General features: G+C 48.7%; 2 non-coding genes across 2 annotated transcripts; both read left to right on the forward strand.

The window, feature by feature from the left end:
- Positions 1-308: 308 nt before the first annotated feature.
- Positions 309-380, forward strand: Trnan-auu (transfer RNA asparagine (anticodon AUU)). Its single transcript has one exon. It is a non-coding gene; the product is annotated as a tRNA-Asn (tRNA).
- Positions 381-1,823: 1,443 nt separating this feature from the next.
- On the forward strand, positions 1,824-1,895 carry Trnak-cuu (transfer RNA lysine (anticodon CUU)). The gene has a single exon. It is a non-coding gene; the product is annotated as a tRNA-Lys (tRNA).
- Positions 1,896-16,516: the final 14,621 nt, after the last annotated feature.

Genomic DNA, 16,516 nt, shown 5'->3' on the forward strand with positions numbered 1-16,516 from the left:
GCGAAATGGTCGGCAGGGTGCCGTCACTGCGAGTTTGGAATGGCACTTGCACATCTAAAACAACGTCGGGAAGTAACTCGTTCGGCTTTTGAGTCACATCAAGTATGTATGTTAATTTTGACGCCACTAGCTCTGCATGTTATCATACAATTCCTTTACCTCTCAGAAATGATTATGAAATAAAAGTGAAGTACGTGACGAGTGTGACGTTAGGAAAACATTAGGCAGCATGGAGAGATTCTGTATGGGACCACCCAACCCAAGCGAGTACTGTGTGGCGTTCTACCTGGCAGGTATTAACCGCGGCAGCCGGCTAGCTCAGTCGGTAGAGCGTGAGACTATTAATGCCATGGTCGTGGGTTCGAGCCCCACACTGAGCCAAACGGAATTTTGTTCCGCTGTAGATGTAAATTACCGTTTTTCTGATTAACGTGATGTAATGTAAATAGCAACTTTAATCTTTGCCTACGTCTCTGTCAGTAGCAAGGAAACTGTAATTGAAGGTGAAGGTGATTTTGTAGACATGTGTGAAACACATGTTCTGAAATGCAAGTGTTGTTGTTTGGAGAGCACATCGGTTACGTGTCAGAGGTGTAGCCAAGCAGTAATGGGTCGCCATAGCTGCAAATATTAGAAGCTAATATGAAGTGTTGTCAGCTGAAGGCTGATGATGCAGACGACCGTAAGGCCGAAGTACGCAATAGTACCGCTAGCCCGCGCCTCTTTAGCTCAGTGGTAGAGCACTGGTGTAGTAAACCAGGGGTCGTAAGTTCCATCCTCAGAGGAGGAAGACGAATTTTGGAAATCAGTTTCGCGTCGTGGCCGTATAGCAAACACTATCCGTGATGACGAACAATTAGCGACAGGCGTTCTATTAAGAACTACTCTCAGATGTGATTAAGGCGAATGGCGCAGATAAAGCAATTGCCAAAGCGGTACAGCATAAGGTGGGACGAGGCAGTCTGAATTACATTTTATACATGTATTTCTCACATATCTCAGAGCCTCTCGCGGTCGTCGTCGTCGTCGTCGTCGTCGTCGTCGTCGCCGCCGCTTCTGCAGAAGTAGCAAATGGCCATCGTAGGAAATGCGGCGAGGGTCGCCCTGCCTTCGATTCCGAATGCACAAAGTGTGTGGTCTTGTTTCCCAGTCTATATTTGGTCGGTCTCGTAAGAGGTTGAATGTAACGAATGGGTGGGAAAGAGCAAGGGGCAGCGGCTGTGCAGAACGAAAACACAATTCCTCAGAGTGTGAGCGTTTCGAGATGAGTCGTATACAAGTTATAGTTTGTCGTCAGTGACCGTGTGGCCTAATGGATCAGGCGCCGGACTTCGGATCTGAAGATTACAGGCTCGAATCCTGTCACGCTCGTGTTTTTCCAATTCTGAAAAAGAAACATACCGTTTTGATGTAGCAATTGAGCAGTACGAAACCGTCTGAATGTTGCTGTTGACAATTTTTTGCTTGGAGTTGCTCTTGAGCTTGAAACACACACAACAAGACCGGTGTTAACTAGCGAAATGGTCGGCAGGGTACCGTCACCGCGAGTTTTGACTGGCACTTGCACATCTAAAACAACTTCGGAAAGTAACTCGTTCGGCTTTTGAGTCACATCAAGTATGTGTGTTAATTTTGACGCCACTAGCTCTGCATGTTGTCATGCAATTCCTTTACCTCTCAGAAATGATTATGAAATAAAAGTGAAGTACGTGACGAGTGTGACGTTAGGAAAACATTAGGCAGCATGGAGAGATTCTGTATGGGACCACCCAACCCAAACGAGTACTGTGTGGCGTTCTACCTGGCAGGTATTAACCGCGGCAGCCGGCTAGCTCAGTAGGTAGAGCGTGAGACTCTTAATCCCAGGGTCGTGGGTTCGAGCCCCACACTGAGCCAAACGGAATTTTGTTCCGCTGCAGATGTAAATTACCGTTTTTCTGATTAACGTGATGTAATGTAAATAGCAACTTTAAACTTTGCCTACGTCTCTGTCAGTAGCAAGGAAACTGTAATTGAAGGTGAAGGTGATTTTGTAGACATGTGTGAAAGACATGTTCTGAAATGCAAGTGTTGTTGTTTGGAGAGCACATCGGTTACGTGTCAGATGTGTAGCCAAGCAGTAATGGGTCGCCATAGCTGCAAATATTAGAAGGAAAAATGAAGTGTTGTCAGCTGAAGTCTGATGATGCAGACGACCGTAAGGCCGAAGTACGCAAGAGTACTGCTAGGCCGCCCCTCTTTAGCTCAGTGGTAGAGCACTGGTGTAGTAAACCAGGGGACTTAAGTTCCATCCCCAGAGGAGGAAGACGAATTTTGGAAATCAGTTTCGCGTCGTGGCCGTATAGCTAACAGTATCTGTGATGACGAACAATTAGCGACAGGCGTTTTATTAAGAACTACTCTCAGATGTGATTAAGGCGAATGGCGCAGATAAAGCATTTGCCAAAGCGGTACAGCATAAGGTGGGAGAAGGCAGTCTGAATTACATTTTATAGATGTATTTCTCACATATCTCAGAGCCTCTCGCGGTCGTCGTCGTCGTCGTCGTCGCCGCCACCGCTTCTGCAGAAGTAGCAAATGGCCATCGTAGGAAATGCGGCGATGGACGCCCTGCCTTCGATTCCGAATGCACAAAGTGTGTGGTCTTGTTCCCCAGTCTTAATTTGGTCGGTCTCGTAAGAGGTTGAATGTAACGAATGGGTGGGAAAGAGCAAGGGGCAGCGGCTGTGCAGAACGAAAAACAATTCCTCAGAGTGTGAGCGTTTCGAGATGAGTCGTACACAAGTTATAGTTGGTCGTCAGTGACCATGTGGCCTAATGGATCAGGTGTCGGACTTCGGATCTGAAGATTACAGGCTCGAATCATGTCACGCTCGTGTTTTTCCAATTCTGAAAAAGAAACATACCGTTTTGATGTAGCAATTGAGCAGTACGAAACCGTCTGAATGTTGCTGTTGACAATTTTTTGCTTGGAGTTTCTCTTGAGCTTGAAACACACACAACAAGACCGGTGTTAACTAGTGAAATGGTCGGCAGGGTGCCGTCACCGCGAGTTTTGACTGGCACTTGCACATCTAAAACAACGTCGGAAAGTAACTCGTTCGGCTTTTGAGTCACATCAAGTATGTGTGTTAATTTTGACGCCACTAGCTCTGCATGTTATCATGCAATTCCTTTACCTCTCAGAAATGATTATGAAATAAAAGTGAAGTACGTGACGAGTGTGACGTTAGGAAAACATTAGGCAGCATGGAGAGATTCTGTATGGGACCACCCAACCCAAACGAGTACTGTGTGGCGTTCTACCTGGCAGGTATTAACCGCGGCAGCCGGCTAGCTCAGTAGGGCGCAGTCTGCCTGCGGCAGCGGTGGTGAGCGGACCTCCAGGGCCAGCGCGCTGCGGCAGGAAGTGTTTACGTCAGGCGGTGAGTCGCGTGCTTACCGCGTCTGCTTATTAGTATTCGTTCCGTTCTGTAGGATCTGATATGGAATTATGAATCCGACTAACAGGAAAGATACCTTGAAGTTTACCTTTGATAGGAACTTTTCGAAACCAAATTCGTTTGAAGTTGAAGCATGGGTAGAGGAAACAGCTAAGATTACTTTTGATGACATTGTATGGATAAATTTCTCTATCGTGACTAGTGTTGTTTATGTGAAATTAACGTCCTCTGAACTGTGTGATAGAATTGTGGAGTCCAGTGGAGGTGTACTGAAGTTTAAACATAGCGATGGTACCGTCAGTGACGTCAGCATTACGCATGCTGGACTGGGCATCCGAACGGCACGTATTTTCGAACTCCCGTTTGAAATAACAGCCGCGCAAATAAATTCTGCATTGACACCTTACGGGAGGGTCATTAACAATTTTGCGGAGCGTTGGTCCAAAGCCCACAAATTTCCGGTGCTTAACGGCGTCAGGCAGGTTAAGATCGATATACAGAAGCACATACCTTCATATATTTACGTAGGTGGACATCGCGGAATTGTCATATATGATGGGCAGCCAAAAACGTGTGCCGGCTGTGGTGCGCCCGGCCACGTGCGCTCTGAATGTATACAAAGACGGGTGACGCAGATACCTGTCGGTGAAGCCGCTAGCCCCCCTGTGACGACGGCACTGCCACTGACATACGCTGTCGCGGCTTCTGGTCTTCCACCCGCGACCCCGCCTGTAGATGCCCCTCGTTTGAATGATGTTTTGGCCGATAACGTCAAAGAACCGAGTGCTGACGCGGCACCGCCGCTACCACACTCAGAGATGGAGGTAACGACGGATGACTCCCCAGTGGTTGATGCCACTGGTACTGAGGATGAAGCAGACGCTGTGTTCCCGGCGGATCAACCCCAGAGTCAACAGTCCACTTCGGATGTTGATGATACTGCGAACCCTAACAGGAAGCCTTCCAAAAAGAAGCGGAGACTTGCACATCAACGAGCCAATCAGCTCGCCCCACAGCTCCGCGACAAAGCGAAACGAATAAGCAGCCAAATGTGTCAGAACACTTCTGAACCCTCTGAAGTTGGTCTCCCTGCGTCTGGTCGAATGGACATTGATCCTGTAGTGTCTCCCCCTGTGAATCCACGACGGGTGGAAGATAGTGATACCTCGAGTAGAGTCGTTTTGCCGGATACCCACGCTCAAGGAAACGCAGGATCGCTTTTGTCAGAGGCCACTCTCACTGGGAATTGGGCACAGGAAATGGAAGTATTGGATGCGAGCAATGATGCGGCTGTCATGCGGACCATTGAGACGGAATCTTCGGCACCCCCCACAGAGCAGCATACACCAACCGTACCGGGAACTACAGGAACTCCGACTGACGCGCTTGGCCTCAATTTCGTTAGCCATCCTTCTAAGACTGTTTAATTAATAGTATGTGCCTTCTCCCATGAACGAGCCCCAAGCCTATAAAATTGCCACGTTAAACATCAATAAGATACAGTCGTACTGGCGGCTCCGTAATTTACAAGATTTTGTATACGCAGCGGATATCGATATTCTGTTACTTCAAGAAGTCGCTGCGATTGAACTTGACCGAATAACTGGTTATACTACTCTCTCCAATTCCGGGAGCGGTGCGAATTTAGGGACAGCGATTCTGTTAAAAGAAGGGATTGTAGCGACCGACGCAGAAAAACTGCCTGATCATAGAGGGATCGCTGTCACTTTCCATCGGACACGCATAATCAATGTTTACGCCCCGTCCGGCAGTAGCAATAGGCGTGCTAGGGCTGAGTTCTTCACAAGCGCCATAGTCCCACTTTTTAGGGGAACCTACGATCGTATAATTTTTGCGGGTGACTTCAATTGTGTCTTAAGTCCAAAAGACCAGACGCCTAATTTTAACAAATCTGGAGAACTAGAACGTATCGTCCAAGAAATGAACCTCATTGACACATGGGAGCATACGCACGGAGCGGCACCTGGGTTCACTCATGTCACGAACCACTCTGCAAGCCGGCTAGACAGAATCTATGTATCGGCGTGTATGAAGACTCAAGTCCTCCAATCCGAAGTTTGGCCCACAATTTTTTCCGATCATGCCGCATATATTTGTACTGTTAACATGGTCAAGCAAGGCACATTTCGCGGCAGAGGTTTCTGGAAACTTAACAATGCTCTCCTTAACGATGTTGACTGTCACCGTGTCTTTAACGAAACATGGGAGGCATGTGAACGACGGGTTGCACAGTATGCCTTCGTTACTGAATGGTGGATAACACATGCCAAACCAACTTTATCAAAAATGTTTAAACGCTACGCTCGGGACAAATCCTGGTGGCAACGGCAAACGTCTGAGTTTTATTTTACTTGTCTCAGGGAGCTTTACCAGTCCGATGTGACTGTACCTGAAAATTTTATGCAGATTAAAAAAATTAAGGCAAAATTATTAAAACTTCAGCGGCAGCAGGCAGAAGGCTTTCAAATAAGGTCCAGGCCCCAGAATGTGATAGACGACGAAATGACATCCATGTTTCACGTCATTCGTGAAAATAAGAGGGGGCGGCGGAGATTAATAACTCGTCTTCAGTTGAGTGAAGGCGTTGCGCTCACGCGGCAACAAGACATACGGAACGCACTTCACAATCACTTGGCAGGTCTCCTGACAACGACACATACCGACGATGGAACTCACGATGAATTACTCAATAACTTGCAAAGGACTTTGGGTGCTGCTGAAGTCGAAACTCTCATGCGAGAAATTGATGAAGACGAATTGGATTCTGCGCTATCACGAAGTCCGAAAAATAAATCGCCGGGACCCGACGGTCTCACTGCCGAATTTTATCTTACTTTCTGCGACAAATTAAAGCCCAAGTTGTTGAGTATGTTTAATGAAATTTTACGGCCAGATTTTAATGTTCCTCAGGCTCTCGTGGAAGGCATCGTGGTTTTAATCCCTAAACGCCCAATGTGCAGTTCTGTTGACGATTTTCGGCCGCTTACTTTACTGAACAGTGACTACAAAATTTTAGCACGTATTATTTCTAATAGATTGAAAATGTTGATGAATACTGTCATTGGTCAGTACCAGACCAGTGTAGGTGTCGGTAGGACGATCTTCCAAAATTTGTCTCAATACAGGGACGTTATAGCCATTGCAGATGCGTGTAAGATACGGTGTGCGCTAGTTTCCCTTGACTTTTCAAAGGCATTCGACAGAGTAAACCATCAGTTTCTCATCCGGACGATGCATGCCATGGGATTTCCACTACGTTTTATCAATCTTATACATGAGCTCCTTCGTAAAGGAGTAACTCGACTCATGGTGAATGGCCAGCTGAGCGCATCAATTAATATTACTAATTCAGTGCGACAGGGATGCCCTATGTCGATGGCCTTGTTTGCCATTGCCATTGAGCCTTTGCTTGTCACCTTGACACAGCGTCTACAAGGATTAACCATCCACGGCATTAAGATTGTTTGTACTGCATATGCGGATGACGTCGGATTTTTGGTCATGGACGAAGGTGAAGTCGAGGAAGCCCTTCAGATCGTCAAAAACTACGAACTTGTTGCGGGTGCGAAGTTGAATGCCAGGAAATCTGGCATTATGAACATAGGACGCGGCATCTCGCTGCACCATCACGGTCAGTTGCAACTAATTTCTAAAATGAAATGCCTTGGTATTGAGTACAGAAGCAACATACAGCACACAATTGCGGTGAACTATAGGAATCTCCTGGCAAGTATGCGTGCTTGCATGCAGACCCACTACCTAAGAAGCCTTGATGAACTGCAGAAAGTCACCTTCGCTAATGTCTACCTCACCTCAAAGATTAACTACGTTGCACAAGTACTGCCCATGCCACAGGAGACAGCGAAGCGTATGATGTCCGCTCTAGGACATTTTGTCACACGTGGACACATTTTTAAAGTCAAGTACGATACGCTCACTCTCTCCACGACCGATGGAGGCTTAAATTTAACAGATGTTCGTTCCAAGTCACGAGCTTTGTACGTATGCACCACCTACAAACGGTGGAGGTCGTTACCGAACAGTCTAACGGCTCACTTGTTAACCGAAATAGCGCCGGCCTGCCTGCAGCCTCCTGTCTCTGTTCAACATATTCCGCCTGCGCTGACTCACTTTAAGAGCTTTTTCATTGAGTTCAGTTACGTACGGTCAACTCTCCCAGAAAATGAGCTTTCCGTGGTGAAGTTAGTTTATAATAAACTACTGGCAACCAAGAACAGGAACAACATCGAACACAAATACCCCAATCATCGCTGGCCAGTGATATGGAAAAACATACATAGCCGTGATTTACCAACGTCAGTGAAAGCCTCTTGGTACAGGGTCGTGAACCGTAAAATAAGTACCAATTCACGACTTCATGCTCTACATTTGGCTGACTCACCTTTGTGCCTAACGTGCAACTTGCCTGATACTGATGAACATCGTTTTCTGTGCACCACTGTCCAAGCAGTTTGGCCATGCATTCGCCGAAAACTGGCTACGATTATGAGGACTTCCCAGCTTTGTATTAAACCTGAAGATTTCCTGTATCCGGATTCAGTGCCGTACCCGAACACCAAACGGAACTCTGTCAATTGGTTGAAGGGTCATTATGTTCATTATTTACAGACGCAAGAACCCAAGAGTGAGGCGGCGTTCTGTCTTTACCTGGCATTACAGTTTCACATACTTTCACAGACGAGACATTACAGGAAACGATATGCGAATTTTTTAGAAGTCGTTCTTCGATGAAAGAAGTATTTTTTTCTTTCCTTCATTCTACATTGCTTTGTTTTTTCTCTTTTCTTCTTCAAATGTCACAGTGACGTATACTGAACAGTGTTACGACAAGGACTATTTTATTTTCTTCTGTTTTTCTAGCGGACCAGAGTTCCTTTTTCATTTTCTATTAAAAAAAAAAAAAATATTCTACTTTGTCACCATTGCGGGACTATGCAATAGGTTTAGAAGTATCTTTGGTTTGGAAATCGGAATAGTTCAGAAGAATAAGTAATTCAGAAATCATGGCAGATGAAGCCGACGCCGACGAAGGCGATTTATGGCGAGCGCAAGGCGGGGCTGAAGGGCTGAAGGGGAGGAAGGAGGCACTAAAAAAAAAAAAAAAAAAAAAAAAAAAAAAAAAAAAAAAAAAAAAAAGTAGGTAGAGCGCGAGACTCTTAATCCCAGGGTCGTGGGTTCGAGCCCCACACTGAGCCAAACGGAATTTTGTTCCGCTGCAGATGTAAATTACCGTTTTTCTGATTAACGTGATGTAATGTAAATAGCAACTTTAAACTTTGCCTACGTCTCTGTCAGTAGCAAGGAAACTGTATTTGAAGGTGAAGGTGATTTTGTAGACATGTGTGAAAGACATGTTCTGAAATGCAAGTGTTGTTGTTTGGAGAGCACATCGGTTACGTGTCAGATGTGTAGCCAAGCAGTAATGGGTCGCCATAGCTGCAAATATTAGAAGCTAATATGAAGTGTTGTCAGCTGAAGTCTGATGATGCAGACGACCGTAAGGCCGAAGTACGCAAGAGTAACGCTAGGCCGCGCCTCTTTAGCCCAGTGGTAGAGCACTGGTGTAGTAAACCAGGGCTCGTAAGTTCCATCCTCAGAGGAGGAAGACGAATTTTGGAAATCAGTTTCGCGTCGTGGCCGTATAGCAAACAGTATCTGTGATGACGAACAATTAGCGACAGGCGTTTTATTAAGAACTACTCTCAGATGTGATTAAGGCGAATGGCGCAGATAAAGCATTTGCCAAAGCGGTACAGCATAAGGTGGGACGAGGCAGTCTGAATTACATTTTATAGATGTATTTCTCACATATCTCAGAGCCTCTCGCGGTCGTCGTCGTCGTCGTCGTCGTCGTCGTCGTCGTCGCCGCTTCTGCAAAAGTAGCAAATGGCCATCGTAGGAAATGCGGCGAGGGACGCCCTGCCTTCGATTCCGAATGCATAAAGTGTGTGGTCTTGTTTCCCAGTCTTAATTTGGTCGGTCTCGTAAGAGGTTGAATGTAACGAATGGGTGGGAAAGAGCAAGGGGCAGCGGCTGTGCAGAACGAAAACACAATTCCTCAGAGTGTGAGCGTTTCGAGATGAGTCGTATACAAGTTGTAGTTGGTCGTCAGTGACCGTGTGGCCTAATGGATCAGGTGTCGGACTTCGGATCTGAAGATTACTGGCTCGAGTCCTGTCACGCTCGTGTTTTTCCAATTCTGAAAAAGAAACATACCGTTTTGATGTAGCCATTGAGCAGTACGAAAGCGTCTGAATGTTGCTGTTGACAATTTTTTGCTTGGAGTTGCTCTTGAGCTTGAAACACACACAACAAGACCGGTGTTAGCTATCGAAATGGTCGGCAGGGTGCCGTCACCGCGAGTTTTGACTGGCACTTGCACATCTAAAACAACGTCGGAAAGTAACTCGTTCGGCTTTTGAGTCACATCAAGTATGTGTGTTAATTTTGACGCCACTAGCTCTGCATGTTGTCATGCAATTCCTTTACCTCTCAGAAATGATTATGAAATAAAAGTGAAGTACGTGACGAGTGTGACGTTAGGAAAACAGTAGGCAGCATGGAGAGATTCTGTATGGGACCACCCAACCCAAACGAGTACTGTGTGGCGTTCTACCTGGCAGGTGTTAACCGAGGCAGCCGGCTAGCTCGGTAGGTAGAGCGCGAGACTCATAATCCCAGGGTCGTGGGTTCGAGCCCCACACTGAGACAAACGGAATTTTGTTCCGCTGCAGATGTAAATTACCGTTTTTCTGATTAACGTGATGTAATGTAAATAGCAACTTTAAACAGTAGCAAGGAAACTGTATTTGAAGGTGAAGGTGATTTTGTAGACATGTGTGAAAGACATGTTCTGAAATGCAAGTGTTGTTGTTTGGAGAGCACATCGGTTACGTGTCAGATGTGTAGCCAAGCAGTAATGGGTCGCCATAGCTGCAAATATTAGAAGCTAATATGAAGTGTTGTCAGCTGAAGTCTGATGATGCAGACGACCGTAAGGCCGAAGTACGCAAGAGTACCGCTAGGCCGCGCCTCTTTAGCCCAGTGATAGTCGGCCTTTGGCTGTGGAGCGGTGCGGTACGTCCCGGCCGCTCCGTGTCGCGTTTCCGGGTGTGTTGTTGTTTACCGCGCCGGCGCGCTAGTGTTACGTATTGCCGTCACGTTCCTGACACACGATGGCTCTTTCGTATCGGAAAGCCACGATCAAGCTGCAGTTCGACACTACGTACTCTAGACCCAAGGCCCACGAAGTAGAGCGTTTTTTACGCGATGTGGTACATGTTGATCCTAACGAGCTGATCGGTATCCACTTATCTATTGTCTCCAGCGTCGTATATCTTAAGTTCACTGACGACGAAGCATGTGACAAACTTCTCAGACGCTCGACGGCAGGTTATCGGTTCTGCCACTCAGACGGAAACGTGGGTGTGGTGACGCTTGAACGCGCTGGATTGGGAATCCAAAATGTGCGCGTGTTTGAGCTCCCTTTTGAAGTTCCAGCGGATTTGGTCACCCTTGCTCTTCGACCCTATGGAACAGTTCTCGGCCACACGGCCGAAAAATGGAAGACCTTCGACACCTACCCTGTCCTTAACGGGGTGCGACAAGTCCGTATTGACCTGCATCGCCATATTCCTTCGTATCTCACGATCGCTGGTTGCAGAGCAATAATTATTTACGACGGTCAGCCGAGAACCTGCTCCGGTTGTGGCCAGACGGGACACATGCGTACCGAATGCCTGCAACGCCGTCTCGCGCAGACACCCTCGACCGACCAAATTCGTCCGTCGATACCGACCTCTCTTCCGATTACGTATGTTGCGGCGGCGAGACGGGAGACGCCAGCTGTATATGACGACCCCACTGTATTGGTGCGAGCTTTGGAGGACCCTGCAGTAGCTTCCACGGAGCCCCAAGCGTCTTTCAGTGCTGATGCTACTGATGTCCTTTCGTCGGACCACGGCGCACCGTCACAACGGCTCGCCGACGGTGCGATGGAAGTTGAAGCACAGGATGTAGCGTCCTCCCCTTGCCCTACGTCGGAAACAGAGGCGCGCCAGCGTAAGCAGAAATCACCCAAGCGTCATAAGAAGCGGCGCAAGACAACCGACGACGTAGAACAGCCCGAGGCGACACCGCTGGATGACGAGGTGCCTCAACCGCTCCACCCCGCCGACACAGGCGACCCTACCGTCTCTCACGGTTCGACGTCTTCTCCCACTACCGTTGGGTCTGGACCACATGGGGATGCGGGAGATCACCGCAGCTCCGACACCGGGGATGCACCCTTGCCTCCGTCTGCCTCTCGAGATCCAGTGGTGTCAACGTCCCTGGGCGACTGGGCGCAGGAGATGGAGTTGCAGGATGCGTTTCAGAACCAAGACGATGCACCGATGCCGATGGCAGCGTCTACGCGGCCGGCGACAGACGCCTAGAACGGCATGAGCACCTCTCGTCGCTGCCTAGCACTTCGCAAGACCGGCGCTCCACGTCACGACTACTGCCCTCCTGTCATACCATGGTCACCTCCCGAGACTTGATGGACCAGGCATACCGCCTCGCCACGATCAACGTCAATGGCATTACATCTGATGTCAAGACCCGTATGCTGAAGGATACGTTACGCGCTGCGGATCTGGACGTTGTTTTCCTTCAAGAAGTCCGATCAGGACTCTGTCTCGATGCCTACGGATATGACGCCTACACTATGCCTGCAGATGTGGGCGGCGGAGGTACGGCGATTCTACTGCGGGAAGGGATAACGGCCACTGATGTCTCCTATTTACCGTCGGCCCGGGGGGTCGCACTCACGATTGGTACAGTACGTCTGGTGAACTTATATGCTCCTTCAGGCACCGGCAAAAGGAGAGAACGGCGCACCTTTTTTGCCGAAGATATAGCCACGCTCTTCCAGGGCAATACCGACCACTTGGTAGTAGGCGGCGATTTTAATTGTGTGCTCCGCCCATCCGACCAGGAGCCACACTATACCACCTGCCCGGCACTCCAGGCACTTGTACAGGACTTGGCCTTGTTGGACACCTGGATCATCCAACACGGCGACCGTCGAGCACACACCTACTTTACTAGTCACTCCGCGAGCCGTTTGGATCGAGTCTACGTCACCCGCGGCCTACGATCGGCCGTTGTCGACGCTGAGATGTGGCCGACAGCGTTCACGGATCACCTCGCATATGTGTGTACTCTCACCCTTCCCCGCCAGCGCGTCCGCCGAAGTAGGGGTCCGTGGCGACTCAATGTGGCCCTTCTTGATGAGATAAATTGCAGACGCGCAGTCGAGTCCACATGGAGCAATTGCCACCGGCGTTTACCCGCCTACCGTTCTGTACTTCAATGGTGGTTACGGTGTGCAAAACCCGCACTGTGCCGAACATTAGTCAGCTATGGACGCGACCGAGCGCGCTGGTATACTGCGACTACTGATTTTTACTATACTGCGCTCCGCGAACTGGCTGTACAACCGCCGTCGCCAGAGCGACAATCAGCAGTACAACGCGTCAAGGCACAATTGCTTCGTATCAACGCCGTAGGTCTTGCGGGTGTGCGGGTGCGAGCGAGGACGACTGATGATGTTCGTGGTGAACGACCTTCCCTCCACCATATCATTCAAGAACGCCGAAGACGCAAGAGGCAGCTCATTACCGAGGTCGAGACGGAGGACGGGCGACGCGTTGACGCACAAATGGATATCGTCCGAGCGTTCACACAGTCATATAAACTTCTTTACGAGAGGGAGTCCCACATGAATGTAGGGGTCAGGGAAGTCCTATCTGACCTACCAGTCTCTCGGAACCTACAAGATGATGCTACGCTCTTGTCGGCGGTGACTTTGGAAGAACTGCGAGAGGCTCTGTTGCGTGGCTCTCCCAACAAAACGCCTGGCCCTGACGGCCTCCCTCTTGAATTTTACAAGCGGTTCTTTGATCTCATGGGCCCAATGTGGGTCAGGATGTACAGTGAACTCCTGGACGCCGATTTTCAGGTACCATCTGACTTTACTGAGGGTCTCTTGATCCCTGTGCCCAAACCCGGCGGAGGCCGTCGCCCTCTTGATTTTCGCCCGTTGACAATGCTAAACACTGACTATAAGCTGTTGACACGCATGCTCCGTGAGAGGCTCAAACCTACGGTAATGGCGGCCATTCACACTGATCAAACCTGCCTCGGGGGCGACACTAATGTGTTTACGACTTTAAGCACCTATAGAGACGTGGTGGCGCTCATGCAAACTTGCCGCCTCCAAGGCGCTCTTGTTGCGCTGGACTTCGACCATGCTTTCGATCGCGTTAACCATGGTTTCCTGCGTGCTGTTATGGAACACATCAGTGTCCCGCGTCTGACGACGTCTGTTGTGCTTCGATTGATCCATGGGGCTGTCACGAGGATTATGATCAACGGCTGTCGGTCCGCCCCCGTCCGTGTCAACAGGTCAGTCCGGCAGGGTTGTCCTCTTTCTGCCATGCTCTTCGCCGTTGCCCTCGAACCAGCTCTTCACGGACTACGGCGACGCTTAGAAGGACTTACCCTCCGTTCCGTAACCTTTCGATGTGGTGCATACGCCGACGATGTGATGTTCTTAGCACGGTCTGGTGACGAAATACACACGGCGTTTTCCTGGCTCCACCAGTATGGGGCGGTGGCAGGCAGTGTGCTCAACCTTCGGAAATCACGCTACATGGAGGTAGGACGAGGAATGCCTGCAGGTCTGGCCGTACCTCTGACAAAGGTCCCGATGCTCAAGTGTTTAGGGATATCACTCCATCGACAAATACAACGCACGGCGGCCTTTACGTATCGTATGGTCTTACGACGACTCCGTTTAGAGGCTCGTCTCAATAAATTCAGATCATTGAACATTTTGCAACGCGCCCAATACGTCAATGTGTACATGGCTTCTCACCTTAACCATTACGCCCATGTACTGCCGATAACGGACACGATGGCTTCCAGGATACAGGCAGTGTTTGGACACATGGTGAACGATGGTGCTGTTTTCAAGATCCGTTTTGTTACGCTTACTTTACCCTTCGACAAAGGCGGTGTTGGACTCACTCACGTCAAGCACAGAGCGCTGGCACTGTATCTCCGTTCCATGAGGCGACTCTGGCTTTCACCAACAGCCAGTCTCCCAGGCCTACTGATTGAAGAAGTGGCCCCACGTACGCTGTACCCACCGGTACCAGTTGGACATTTATCGCCCTCGCTGTCACACATTAGAACGTTTTTCGTAGAGCATAGGTATGTGTTGCGGGTTATATCGGAGACACGGAATCCGACAGCGAAGACTTGTTATAGTGCTCTCCAGCACTGGACTCCGGATAACGACATTGTACGGCGCCACCCTACGGTCGACTGGCCACGAGTATGGCGAGCCATCCACGCGCCGTTCCTGTTTACTTTCGTGCGGTCGACGTGGTATGTGGTCGTTAACGAGAAACTTCCAACCCGACAACGGCTGCATGCCATTCACCTAATTGACGACCCTGTGTGCCCCCGTTGCACGACGTTAGACACGGACGAACATAGACTGAACTGTGGCCCCGCGCGTGAGTGCTGGAAACTGATCCGCCAGATCCTGGCTTTCCTGCTCCGCCGCCCCTACGTTTCGATTTTACCCCAAGAACTCTTTCATCCCGACGCTGTCTATTTCCCTATGACCCGGATGAATGCGGTTAATTGGGTACGAGGAATGGCGATACACTACATATACCGCGATGGAGACAAAGACGTCCTCGATTTATGGTACTATATGATCGACGAGTTTCTGGTCTTAACGAACAGACAGGATTACCGGAACCTTTTTGCGAACTATTTGGGTTCGTCGTTCATGGACCCACCACCCAGCTGGGGTGTGCCGGGTGTGAGAAGACATTAACTTGTAGATGTGATCTTTCCACGATTCCCCTATGGTAACAGAAACAGTCTCTGACTGTGTGCAGCGGCCCCGGGCGCTCCAACGATTGGTGGCTGGTGATGTCCAATGCAATGACGACCGCCCGTTCCTGGCCGCCCGCCTAGCAATGTGACCGCGGCGAGCAAGATGGCCCTTTTTAGTTCACTTTATTGGCAACTTTTTGCGCATGACTGCCTTGTTTTCTTTTATGCATTCTCAAAAAAAAAAAATGTAGTTAGTAGTTTGTGAAATAAGCATTGTAGGCTGTGATTATATTTTTGTTGAGCTTAATAATTAGTGTGTGTAGAAACACCATTTTCTTTAAGTATTCATTGACATATTTCTGTACATGTTATTTGCATAAGTGCCTTAGTACAACTTCAGTTTTGTGGCTTTGTCATCGCATTTCCATGAAAGTAACCAAAAAGATGGGAGGTTATTTTATGCACAGACAGATTTTTTCTTTTCTTTTTTTGTAATATTTTTATTTTCCATTTGAAGTGTAAAATTTGAGCTTAATTGTTATGTTCTGCACCACAAAGGTGAAGCTTTGTAAGACTTTTCCCAATAAGTTGTTTTCTTGTGTACTATTTTGTAATTGAATCTCATTTGTATTTAAAAAAATAAATTTTGTACTATGAAAAAAAAAAAAAAGTGGTAGAGCACTGGTGTAGTAAACCAGGGATCGTAAGTTCCATCCTCAGAGGAGGAAGACGAATTTTGGAAATCAGTTTCGCGTCGTGGCCGTATAGCAAACAGTATCTGTGATGACGAACAATTAGCGACAGGCGTTTTATTAAGAACTACTCTCAGATGTGATTAAGGCGAATGGCGCAGATAAAGCATTTGCCAAAGCGGTACAGCATAAGGTGGGACGAGGCAGTCTGAATTACATTTTATAGATGTATTTCTCACATATCTCAGAGCCTCTCGCGGTCGTCGTCGTCGTCGTCGTCGTCGTCGTCGTCGCCGCCGCCGCCGCCGCCGCCGCCGCCGCCGCCGCCGCTTCTGCAGAAGTAGCAAATGGCCATCGTAGGAAATGCGGCGAGGGTCGCCCTGCCTTAGATTACGAATGCCCAAAGTGTGTGGTCTTGTTTCCCAGTCTATATTTGGTCGG

Source organism: Schistocerca gregaria, chromosome 1 (assembly GCF_023897955.1).
Source record: "Schistocerca gregaria isolate iqSchGreg1 chromosome 1, iqSchGreg1.2, whole genome shotgun sequence".
Lineage (NCBI taxonomy): Eukaryota > Metazoa > Arthropoda > Insecta > Orthoptera > Acrididae > Schistocerca > Schistocerca gregaria.